The 11,996-nt window shown below is 37.1% G+C and overlaps 1 long non-coding RNA gene across 1 annotated transcript; it reads left to right on the top strand.

Annotated features, from left to right (window-relative positions):
• Window positions 1-1,398: 1,398 nt before the first annotated feature.
• Window positions 1,399-1,910, top strand: LOC113327822. Its single transcript, XR_003349233.1, has 3 exons — window positions 1,399-1,597; window positions 1,701-1,766; window positions 1,873-1,910. It is a non-coding gene; the product is annotated as an uncharacterized LOC113327822 (long non-coding RNA).
• The last annotated feature ends 10,086 nt before the right edge of the window (window positions 1,911-11,996 follow it).

Here is an 11,996-nt window from a genome sequence, read left to right as displayed (position 1 = left end):
TTTTTTTTATCCTTTTTACTGTGGACTTTAAACTGTCTGATTGATATTGCTTAGTGGTGAATATAACCAAGAGTCCATTCTTTCGCTTTTTTCTGGTTGCATCACAATGAAATGATATTTGAATTTTTGTATCATCTTCGCACATTTAGAGTATGTACTTACTGGGTGTTGTTCAAATATATCAGGGAAGGTGCCACAAAGAACCCTCTGGATTTGAGGGGCCCTGGAAAACCAACCCCTAGTATTTGATAACTCCTGCTTCAAGTATATACACTTCAAATTTTATCTTTGTTTTAAGAAATACTTGTGTTATATGTTAAGTTTAATATATAAGGTAGTAGGATATATTGGTTACCGATACTAATGTTGTTTTGTATAATTTTTATTTGACTTATCTGTAGAGAACTTATAAATGGGGAGAATGAAAGCTTAATCCAACTCCTAACTGATAAGACACTCTCGACTAATCATGTTCTTCGTCCCCTAACTGAAAACTATGCAGTGATTTGTATTATTTCATAATCCAGTAGCGTCCATCACCATCCTTCCTTAAAATAATTATGGATAATGAATTTATAAATACATAATTTGGAAAACATTTCAACTGAATTATGTTCTGTAATGGTTTAATTGCGAGTCTGGTATGCATCTTTCTATGCTGATGTCACATTCATGAGACATCACATTGGTTTTAAATTCTTGCTTATTTGGTTGCAGTATTGAACCAATTAAACATGTATTTTGAAAACCAGGTAGCAGCAGAGAAGCCAAATCCAACAATACTTTTGAAGGCTTGGGAGTTACTAGAGGTCAAACCTGAGGATTCTCTACATATTGGGGATGATTGTAGGAATGATCTTTGGAGTGCTAAAGATGCAGGTTGTGATGCTTCGCTGTGGGGATGTTATGTTAACTCTTCCAAGGAGGTAAGAAGAACCCTTTGTTGCCCTCAGTTATATGTAGATCACTATTATAGTTGCAAAACATCTGACTTGATAAAGAACTAGCTAATTTATCAGTGATGACACAGTGCGTTCCCACCTGGGCAGTAGCAGAAGTAACAATATAAGGAACGTATGTTACTTCAAATAAGCCCCAAGTAATCTACAGTAAATTAATAAGAAGACGTCACCTAGGAAGGTTGTTGATGATACCCAATTAAGACTTTTACTTATAGTGGCATTAGGAATGTGGTCTTTGACACATATCATCTCTATCAAGCGTTCAATTAGACTGGAAAAACTATTATCTTCAAGTTTCTTTAGATGTTACTATGAATCTTTGTTTCAATATTAATGGTATTATATTTCTAGTTGTTCACTTGATTATAGTGAAGTTCCTCAGACTATTATTTCGATTCTGTGTTTACACTGACTGATTATGAATATGATGTTATGTTACTAGTTTGAATTTTATGTACACCTTGTACACTAGGAAGTTCTTGATAATCTGGAATATAGACCAGAGGGTCAGGAATCTTATTTTTGATGAGTCTTAATTTATAGATTGGATTATAATTTGATTTTTATGTATTTGCTTTAGGATCTGGAATTGGTTCGTTCAGAATGAGTTCTTCTTTATTTTAGGGGTTTTCTTTGTAAGTTCTTAATCTGTTTTGGTTTCTTTAATTTAGGTCTTGGATTGAATTCAATTTTCTATTGTGTATGTTTATGTTGACAGATCCGCTCCTCTCATTGCAGGCAATAACTAGTTTTCCGCATCCTTTTGACAAAAGTGAATCAGTTCCCAAAATGATCAAACTGAAAGTACTTCACTTTTGCTAACTCATTTGATGTTTTTCTTATCATTTGGTTGTAGTACATACTTAGTGGAGTTGCTTCTTTCTTACATTTTTATCTTTCCAATTTGTAGGCGAAAGATTACCACCCTGTTCAATCTCAAAACATGGAGCTTCCAACAAATAGGTATGTTCGAGTTATATATTTCATCTCCCTTGGGCTGTTTATCTACTACGTTAGTAAATTACCTAGTTTTTTGGTGCTAAATGCAGTATGAAGTCTGCAATGTCGAAAATGCAATCTCATCTGCTATAGGTACAGTGAGTGATAAAGAGGATGGTAACATGTCGAGAACTAAGAATCCCTTGTAAATGCTCTAAGTTCTGGTCTCTTTTCTAGAATGTTTTGTTATAGGTATTTAGGTGAAGTATGAAGTCTGCAATGTTGATAAATGACGTCTCATTAGATATTGTTACCTCACACATGTGCTTTCATCTACTACCCATTGATAGAATGTCTGACGAATTACCTCACACTGTTGTACATGACCTATATCTAGTAACTTATTTTGTTCTACCGTGTATTGTGAACTGAACAAAGTCATTGTATTGTTGTTGATTTGCTTTGCAGGAAGTCGCATGTGAACCAAGGACACAACACATTGACTCTGCTTGATATCGTTTGTGAAGTATTGTCATAGGAGGACCTGAATTATCATTTTGTTTTTTTATCAGTTTATTAGTTTAGCATGTTGTCAGAACTTAGAAACCTTGGGCATGTGTTATCTGAACTCAGTATTTCATTTTTTTTTTTTGTAGTTTTACACCCAATGGAATGAATGTTAAAATTCTCAGTTAAATTTGAGGTTGCATTTGAATTTCAGTTTGACTTCACTAGACTTGACATGACTGTTTGACTTAAATACCAGTAAGATTAATTCAAATTCAGCCATTCAGACATTTCAGCTGATCTGAATCTGATTTTTTTTATATTATAATTTAAATCTACGAACAGTACCGCGGGTCAGCATCTAGTTACCGTAAGAAACGGTCTCTGTTCAGATACCCACGCAATAAGGGTCGTGCAATTAAAAAACGCTTTATAAACGACCCATTCAGAGAACCTTAGAACAGGTCGTTTAATTCATATATATGACGTGTCCTGGCGGTCGCTGCATTGCTGTTTTCCACTAGTGTGGTACTCTCTCATGCTAGTGAATTTAACAGAGTAGTTGGCCACGAAAGAGTCCACATTAAAGTCGCAAGAATCGAATTCTTCTGCCGCTGATGGAACTTGCGAAGTACCACTACCTGAGCGAACTCTAAACTCATTGGAGATGCGAATTGCCTTACCAGAGAGTTGAAAAACTCCGCATTGCAGCTTACTCAGAATCTCAAGAAAGATAGGGTTAGAAGGGTCGTAAAGCGGGAAAGATAATCCAGACCTCAATTGGCCCAAAATAACGATCATCTTGTCGGCCGTCCACGTATCCGACTGAATCCATCTGTATTTCAGTTCCATGTCCTGAGTAGAAGTAACAGATGGACTCACAGAAGAATCAACAGCAGGATTTAGGGTTAAACCCATCTTTTGAAAATCCGCTTGGAACTCCTCAAAGGATTTGAGTGAGGTAGTTGTGGAAACCTTCTTGGGAGCCATGGTAACGAAAAGAGAGTAGAAGGTCTAGAAGGGTAGCAACAATGGCAGAAGATGAAGAAAATGCAAAAACCAGATTAACACATAGCAAAGGGAGGAAGAAACAGAAAAGAAACCCCATACCTAAGTCAAGTTGGATATAAATAGCGTAGAGAAGATGACTTGGTCAACGGGTTGATGACACGTTCGGGGTATATTAAGACGTTTACCCAGAAAACGTGGTCACGTGGAGGCAGAAAAGTGGAGAACGTGGCGCCAAGGGAATCCAAAGCGGTTCTTATTCCATTCTTGAACGACTCGAATAGAATAAGAAAAGGCAAAATGTGGGTACACGAAATAGGTTCGCCACGTGTCGGACATAAAGGTAAGAAGTATGGATAGAAAATCTCACTTAGAGATCCCAGTCAGGGACTTGTCAATTCCAATGTCAGAATTATCTCGTCACCGATCAATCCCACGAAGTACAAAGGGGACTCGAAGAGACTTACACGAAGAATCTAAGTTACGAAAGACCAAGTTACAGTACCCAACAAGATATCAACGACGAAATAGAAAGGGCGAAGTACAATAGCTTGGAAAAAAAGATAGTCGGCGAAGTAGATATATTGGGGAGCAATAAAAGAGACAGGTGTCCCGACAAACCCATGTGGACATAGCGAAAGAAGGGAAAAAACTTTACGGAAAACGGCCTGGGCGAAGTATAAAGCACTCCCGAAAGAACTCGGCGAAGTAAAATGAGTTGTATCCCATTAGGACTGATTGACCTATAAATAGAGGTCCTTGGGCAAGGCAAAGGGGATCGGATTTTGGAGAGAGAAAAGAGCTTAGCGTAGAGGGTGAGATTAGGATTTCCTTGTGTTCAAGAACTTGTATTTTATTTCCTTAGAATTCATTAATAAAGGTTTTTTAGTTTATATTACTTAATGTCTTAGATCTTGGTGACTTTCCTTTTGGGTGTACTACTGGGTTTCCAGTAGTTACATGTAGGGAGGAAAAAATACAGCTCCTGTATGGATTAACGCTTGGATGGAAAAACAATCTCGAAATCTCACGTTACCAAGAACTTTTCGTCTCTTTTATTTGCTACACCATTAAGTCCTTGTAATTAATAGCATGGGGAGGACATGATAATTTCTTTACGTGAAGTCATTCTTGGTTTTACACGAAGTTTATGCATAACCAACATTTATAAGTGACGCTTGTTTTACATATACTGCTTGTTTTTTTTGGATATGAATCTATCTGGGTTGTGGAAGTCAGGAAGAAATATTCGACTCCACCGTAGTACTCAGACTCAGTAATTAATCTGGATCTTTTTCACTCTGCAGACTACTAAAAATGATAATTAAGGTTTTTTATTTTATTTTTGTAAACATGGAATTTGGAAGACAATCGACAAGTAAGGGAAACTATCTTGGCATGACCATACGGCCATACTTGACCTCATTATTTGATCAAACCTAATAATTGTTTAAAGAGTTTTTCAGGGGAGAAAAACTTATTGAACAAAGTAAAGCAAAAAGCTAGTTGAATTTTCGGAAAATGGGTCATTTGTCCAAATATATTTAAAACATGATTCAAATGGACGAGTAAAAATTTGTATGGGTGAAATGGACACAAAAAAAATAGCAAGGATGAAACTAAATTCATCCTGACTTAAACTTAAAAAATAGTAAGGATGAAACGAAATTCATCCTGACTTAAACTTAAGAAATAGCAAGGATGAAACTGGATGTATCCTGATGTAAATTAAAACTAAGAAAAAGTATTTGAAAATGTGTAGGATGAAACTGTTTACATCCCGACTACTTTTAAATTTTTGTCCATTTAAACAATATCAAAATATAAATGTCCTTTTCATCCAGGAATTGTTGATTTTGGTCTTTTTAACTAATTTTGTGTTGAATTTTCCACAAAAATCCATGGCGAGCTTTATACAAAGCTCTTCCGTAACATGTTCATCATAGAACCCACGGTACATGCAGTTTTTGTAATGATCATTGTAACACTCTTCGTAAGTCCTCTCACAATCATTCTTTCCAAATGGAGGAATATCCCTTTGACAACTGGCGACTCAGACGGTGTAGGTTGTGCTTTGCAGGCATTGAGATAGAAATGGAAATAGTAGTTGCGAATACCGAATATGCGTCTCGACACGTGTACGAGAGGATAAATACGAAGTCCTTAAAAAAGATCTGGTCAAAGATCTTATATCATACCCCGAAAATCTTCGTCAATGACTTGTCAAATCAAGTTAGAAAGTCATTATTAATTAACTGGCGGAGGTACGAGCATGAGATGATAGTGCGAGAAGAGTACAAACCACGAGAAAGTTGTTGGAGTATTCGGCAAGGTATCACACGAAACAAGTATTCAGGAGAAGGAAGATTGCTTGGCCTGAAAATCATTCGGCGAAGATAATACTTATTGAGCAAGAAATAGGACAGCTGTCCCGACAGGATCACATGGGCATCAACGAAAGAAGGGGAAAACTTTACGGAAAACGGGTTGGGCGAAGGATAAAGCAAGATCCCGAAGCTCCTACGAAGAAAAATGAGTTGTCTAACACTAAGGGTGATATGCCTATAAATAGAAGTCCTTGGGAAACGAATGAAGGATAGAATTTTTGGTAGAGTAGGAACCTTATCTTAGAGAGTAAGATTAGGGTTTTCCTTTGTGTGTAATCTTGTAGTCGAGAGTTCTCATTCAATAAATCAATAAAATTTCTTTAATCAAATTGGAATCTCATGTCTTAGATCTTGTTTATTTACTATTTGGGCGTACTACTGATTTTTGGTAGTTACATTTCGGCGTCCATAAACAGGGAACTTAGATTGGGGATTTATCCTCATCTAAGAGTTAGAAAAGGAAAGAAGTTGTCTTAGAGATTGTAGAGATTATAGATCTAGCGAGTTATTTGAAGTTAGGGTTGTAGATCTTGAGTTTTTACATTCGTAGACAAGGTTAGGAACATATAATAGGAAGAGATCTTGAAATTTCGGGTGGAGAGCAGAGAAATATCGTGGAAGTTGAATATTGATAGATGTCTAGAGCTCCAAATCGAGCGAAACACTTGGTAGCAACGAGGAGAAGCAAGCGGCTATAGGCACAAAAGGAAGGAGGGAAATAATTCGTGCAGATCGTGAACGGGGAAGGCAGAAAAAGTCGGTGGAAGAAGAAAAGAGGAGAAGATGCAGAGGCCAGAAGAGAACCGGTGAGGATCGTAAAGACTAAAGCCGTTAAAAGAGCACCGCGTGCAAAAAAAGGAAGTGACTCCACAAGGCATACGGAAGCGGCGAAACAAGGAGGTCATGTGGGACAACCTGGTCATGAGCTCGGCGACCGAGAGGAAATGGGAGATCTGCATGAAGAACGTGTTAGCACTGGGGCTATTATTGTCTAATCACAAGTGAAGATCCTGAAACTAGGGAGTGATCCCTGGGAAAACTACGAGGAAGAGGAACGAAGTAAGGAAAATAAGACACGAAAAGGGGATCGACAAGAAAGACACAATCGTGAAAGAGAGTTAAAGAGACTACTGATAGACGCGAGTGATAGACACATTTTTGTGTTTAATTTGATCTCAATACTATATATTGTTGGCACTCGAGTTTGTACTAATTTTGGTGTTTTATGTGTTTGTAGGCACCTTTGGAAAATAAACATTTTTTGGAAAATTCGGCTCGAAAAGTTGGTAAAAGCCCCGGAGGACACGTGTTATTCGGACTCTCACCGTTGGATAAGGGGCACCTCAATTACTAAGGGGCACCCCAGGTCACCCCAAAAGGCATATGCTATTCCACCCCAGTACAGGATTAGGGGGAGGTCATCTTCTTTATTTGAATTTTTTTTTTTGGCGGGAAAATGGAGAACACTTCTGCAGATTTTTGATCGAATTGTTGAACGTGTTCTAGGGAGATTCAATGGCTGATTTTTGGTAGATAGTTGTGATATGGCCTATTAAACACATTGTGGGCGTTTGGTTCGACCAGAATTGGCTAGAATCATCTAAACAATTCACGGGTTGAAAACAAGGTAGTTCGTGTATATCACGGGTTTCACGTGATTTGGAGAAGATTCAACGTGTTTTATGCGTGCATGGAAGACCCTCACAGCCTATTGGAGCGTGAAGGAGTTAAATATGGTAATTTGGAGGCTTGAAAACGCGTGAGAAGATGAAACAGGAAAGAAAATATTCCGAGAAATATTTTCTTTACTGCCGAGTTAAAGAGAATTATATGGAGTGAATGAGCGAGATTCGATGGGTCTGTTGGCTATAAATAGGTTGCTGGGATTGAGTAGAAAGGGTGTCGAGAGTCTGGGGGGCTGAGGAGAGCTCAGGAGCGAGAAATCAAGAGTTGATGAAACTCTGTTTCTGCTCCTGCTGATGATGAAGAACACCAAGAACATGAAGAACAGACTCGCAGGGACAGTCGTTTATCAACAATGAAACAGACTCGCAGGCGTCGGTCGTAGGTGTGGGTCTTAGAACCACAACGACAATAGCACTTCTCTTTTATCCTTCTTTTGTGACGCTTCCTGTGGGTCGCACATTAGCTGTTTACACCATTTTCTCTTCTTCTCTTCATTGTAAACACCATTTGAGCAATAAATAAATATTTTGAGCGTGTTTTTATCATGATGAGCTAAACCCAACACTGGGACGACGGAGGAGGGTGAATTTCATACACGGGTAAATTTATTTTATTCTTTTTTATGACTTTTACATTAATTTAAAATTGAAATATGATTTGAATGAATGGGTTGTTATTTAATTTGATGATGTATGCTTAGCTTAGGTTTTTTGATATATCATGCTTAGGACTTACAATCGATGTTTTGAGAATCTATCTTGGCAAAATCAGAGTCCATGTCAATTTTATTGAGTTTTAAATTGTTAAAGAATATATGAATGAACCCCGTGCAGTGAATTCGACCAAATCCTTAATCCAGTACCTCTCGCCCATTGTTAATATTTTTGTATTTATATTTTTATTAAATCTAAAAATTCCATTTCCTACACAAGTCTGAAACGAATATTTTTACCACTATCACTACAACAACTTTGAGAATACATCAAAATTTTGGCGCCGCCGATGCGGATTTGTGCTTAGGTATAATTTTTTGGTTTTTATTATTTTTTATTATTCCATTTGTTATTTTTACGTCTCTTTGGTTGTGTCTTTGTATTACAGGTTTGAAGTTGGATACTAAAGACCTTGGAATCAAAGCTTAAAGCTAAAAAACAAGGAAAAAAGACAAAGCAAAAAAATAAAGAAAAAAGAGAGAGAATTATTATTTTTTATTTTTTTAAGAGACTTTCCATTTTATTTTGTTTTTGTAATTATTATTATTATTTTTTGTATTTCTTTTCATTGGACTGGACTTTGGACAATTTATTTTAATTTTAAACCCTACGGAAGGGTTATACAAAAAAAAAATTTAAATATAAACTGTTTGCAGGGAAGGACGATGATTACAATATCGTCTCAGCCCCTCGGGTTCGCACACTGATACCGGAGTCAGTGCCCCGAGTCGACTACAACGGTTCTTCGCCCGTCTGGTACGAAAGGTAAACTTCTAAACACCCGTGAATCTCCTGTCAGCGGGTTTACTGTCTGCCTTAAGGTGATTATATGTTGAGGACTAAACCGGCTGCTTTAATTTCCTAGTAAAGGGCAGAACTGGCCATATAAGATAAGGGTTCGGATTTCATCACCGTTCCCTTCTTGCCCGCCTTAGGTAAACGAAACCTAACGCGAACCCAAGCTTAAAATTTGATTAGAACGAGACCGATAGGGTAACGAGCTTGGTAGGAAAATCTTTCGAAAAATATTGGTTACTCTTTTAAGCATACTTCAAAGTTCTTGATGGTTTCTGTAAGTTGAATGCGTGACTGCGCCGCCTTGTAATACCGGTGAGGCTTTGGGTATCAAAGCTCCACTGAGCTTCCCTTGCCTCGATTCAACTTACATTAGCTCGGATTGATTCCAGAGGGGTGTGATCAAATTGTAACGAATTCCTTTTCGAAGGAATAGAAGCTGGTCTAGAAAACAATCTAAGTGGAGCCATCATGCTTTTTATTTGCTAGATTCTATAGGTTTGATTTGGTCGAGTCAGCCTTGTTTGTGATTGTGTAGAATTCCCTTGCAATTAAGAATGTCGAACTAGTATGATAGAAGCCAATATAATGAGTATCGACCTGAATTTGAATATGGACATCATCCTTTTTATGACCATGTTGGGAATAGTGGTTGGGAACGCCATCCTTTGGAAGGATATGGGTCATACCCTGGTGAGCCAATTACTATCCACACATGCATCAGTCTTACGAGCAAGAAGATTATAGTACTAGTTCTTCGTCTCTAGAGGATACAATCAAACTATTGAAAAGTAGTCCTTTTTATGATCCCTCTGTTCCTATTCCTCCTTTAGAAGAGTCCCTCAGGGAGTTAGATGAGTCGACGCGTAAGTTAGATGAGATGAATAGTGTAATTATAGACGAAAGAACTACAATAATGAGTGAACTTTCTATAGAGGAATCCCTCGAGCGGATAGCTGAGACGAACGAAAGAATTGCTCGAAATTACTTGAATTGCCAATATAGTGTATCCAATAATACCCTTGAGAATGAAGATAGTTATTTACATAATCAAGATAACAAGGTTAGAATTGGTAGCACTACTTGTTTTGATGAGGTTCAATCATCTTCGTACTATTATGATGAGGATAGTAGTAATGAAGAATCTGAAATGTGTAGGCATAGTGATCAGGAATCTATTAATCCAATTGAGCTTTATAATGATTCTATTATTTCTAGTTCAAATCCAAATAATTTTTATGATTATTCACCTATTCAAAAGGACGAGGATTTGATTAGGGATACCACCATTTTATACGATGTAGTTTTTTCTTTTGACTACGAAGCCGATAATGCTTTAGAGGAACGGGTTTATTCCGAAAATGCTGTTTTAGAGTCTAGCGACTTAGAAACAATAGTCTTAGACGAAGAAAATGAACTCGTAGAGCTATTAAATATGAGTGAGGATGCGTCACTTGAGTATAACCCCGAAGAAGTAATTGACTATTTTCAGGATTCCAATGATCTAGAAATTAAGGAAATTGTAGCTAGTCTATCTAGAGATACCCAAAAATCTAAGTTTGGGGGTGATTATCATTCTCCTTGTGCCATACCTTTAGCTCTTACAGAGATCCCTCATTTTGGAATTGATATCTCTGCCTCGACCATTTTACAAGATTACCTTCATACTCGTTTTCCCGAACCTAATGATGTCCATGAAGAAGTTCAGTCGTTAGAAACCCATCCTCTGGTTGATGTGGTTTGCCCAGGATATGATACCCAGATTGACTTTGTTTTCCCACCAAATAGTTTTCTTCCAAATGTGGGAACGTTTATATTTTAAATGTGTCGAATATTAAGTTGTGAGACTAAACCTAAATGCTTTAGGAAATTAGAATTGACACATTTGCTTAAGAGTGACCACTACTCTCATTGTGGTCAATTTTGTAAGTCAAATCTTATTGACTTAGAGGATCCTCAGTTATTTAGGTTATTATTGTGCGCTTCTAAGATCATATTTGAGTTTTTCCAGACTCTAGGACCTAATGATTCGGATCCCACCTATGAAGAAACGCAACCAATGAAAATATTTTATTTAGACCCTTTCTTAGAACTTGAACCTGAACCACAATTAGATATAAATATCTTAATCAGGAAACTAGATAAGGGCATGCTATCCTTGTTCACTTTCTTGGGTTATTGTAGTTTTCTTTGGTCAGCTCTTTTTGGTTTTGAAGACCCACAGTTATTTCGGCTGTTACTTTTTGATTCTATGAGGTGACTAATTCCTTCCGATGTCTGGCTGAAGACTTTAAACTTAGCACTTCTTGGGAGGTAACCCAATCTCATGCGACACGGTAATATCTTTCCTTAACTCTTTTGCTTCAAATGGTAACAGTTTCTCCTTGTTCATATGCTTTTAATTTTATCTTTAGAACATTGAGGACAATGTTAGATTTAAGTTTGGGGGTATGGGAGAAACTTTTTATTTGCACTTTTGAAACTTATAGCGTCACATGGTATCCGGTTAGCTAAGTTTACATACTGTTTCTCACCGAAAAGATAGAAATTGGAATGCTAGAGATAACAACTTATTGAGACATTAGAGAAAAAGACATTGAGATCCTTGAAATTCAGGAGAGAACTTGTTCCTTTTAGAGGGTAACCGTGATGGACCTAACTATACATGATAGAAAGGCAAGTAGGTCAGGGAAATGCCAGAAAGACAAAGCAACCTCACAATGTAGTCTTAGTTACTGGATTGCGACTCTCTCTCAGTAGAAACTTATCGTCATCAACAAGCGGAGCGACATCAAAATCTATGAAGAAAGTTGAAGACGTTTTAGGATTAGAAGCAACAATAGAAGAGAATAATTCAAAAATCAAAGTTGAAGTTATAAGAGCAAATGATATAAGTTGTTAGAATCCATGATACCAAGACATCACAAGTTGCGAAGATCCAAGTTTTGAAAGTCCTTCTCTCATGGCCATGTAAATTTTTGTCTTGTAATTTTTTGTTC

The sequence above is a fragment of the Papaver somniferum genome, unplaced genomic scaffold (assembly GCF_003573695.1).
Source record: "Papaver somniferum cultivar HN1 unplaced genomic scaffold, ASM357369v1 unplaced-scaffold_107, whole genome shotgun sequence".
Classification (NCBI taxonomy): domain Eukaryota; kingdom Viridiplantae; phylum Streptophyta; class Magnoliopsida; order Ranunculales; family Papaveraceae; genus Papaver; species Papaver somniferum.
Note: the sequence above shows the minus strand (reverse complement) of the source record. Positions and strands in the feature narration are given on the sequence as shown.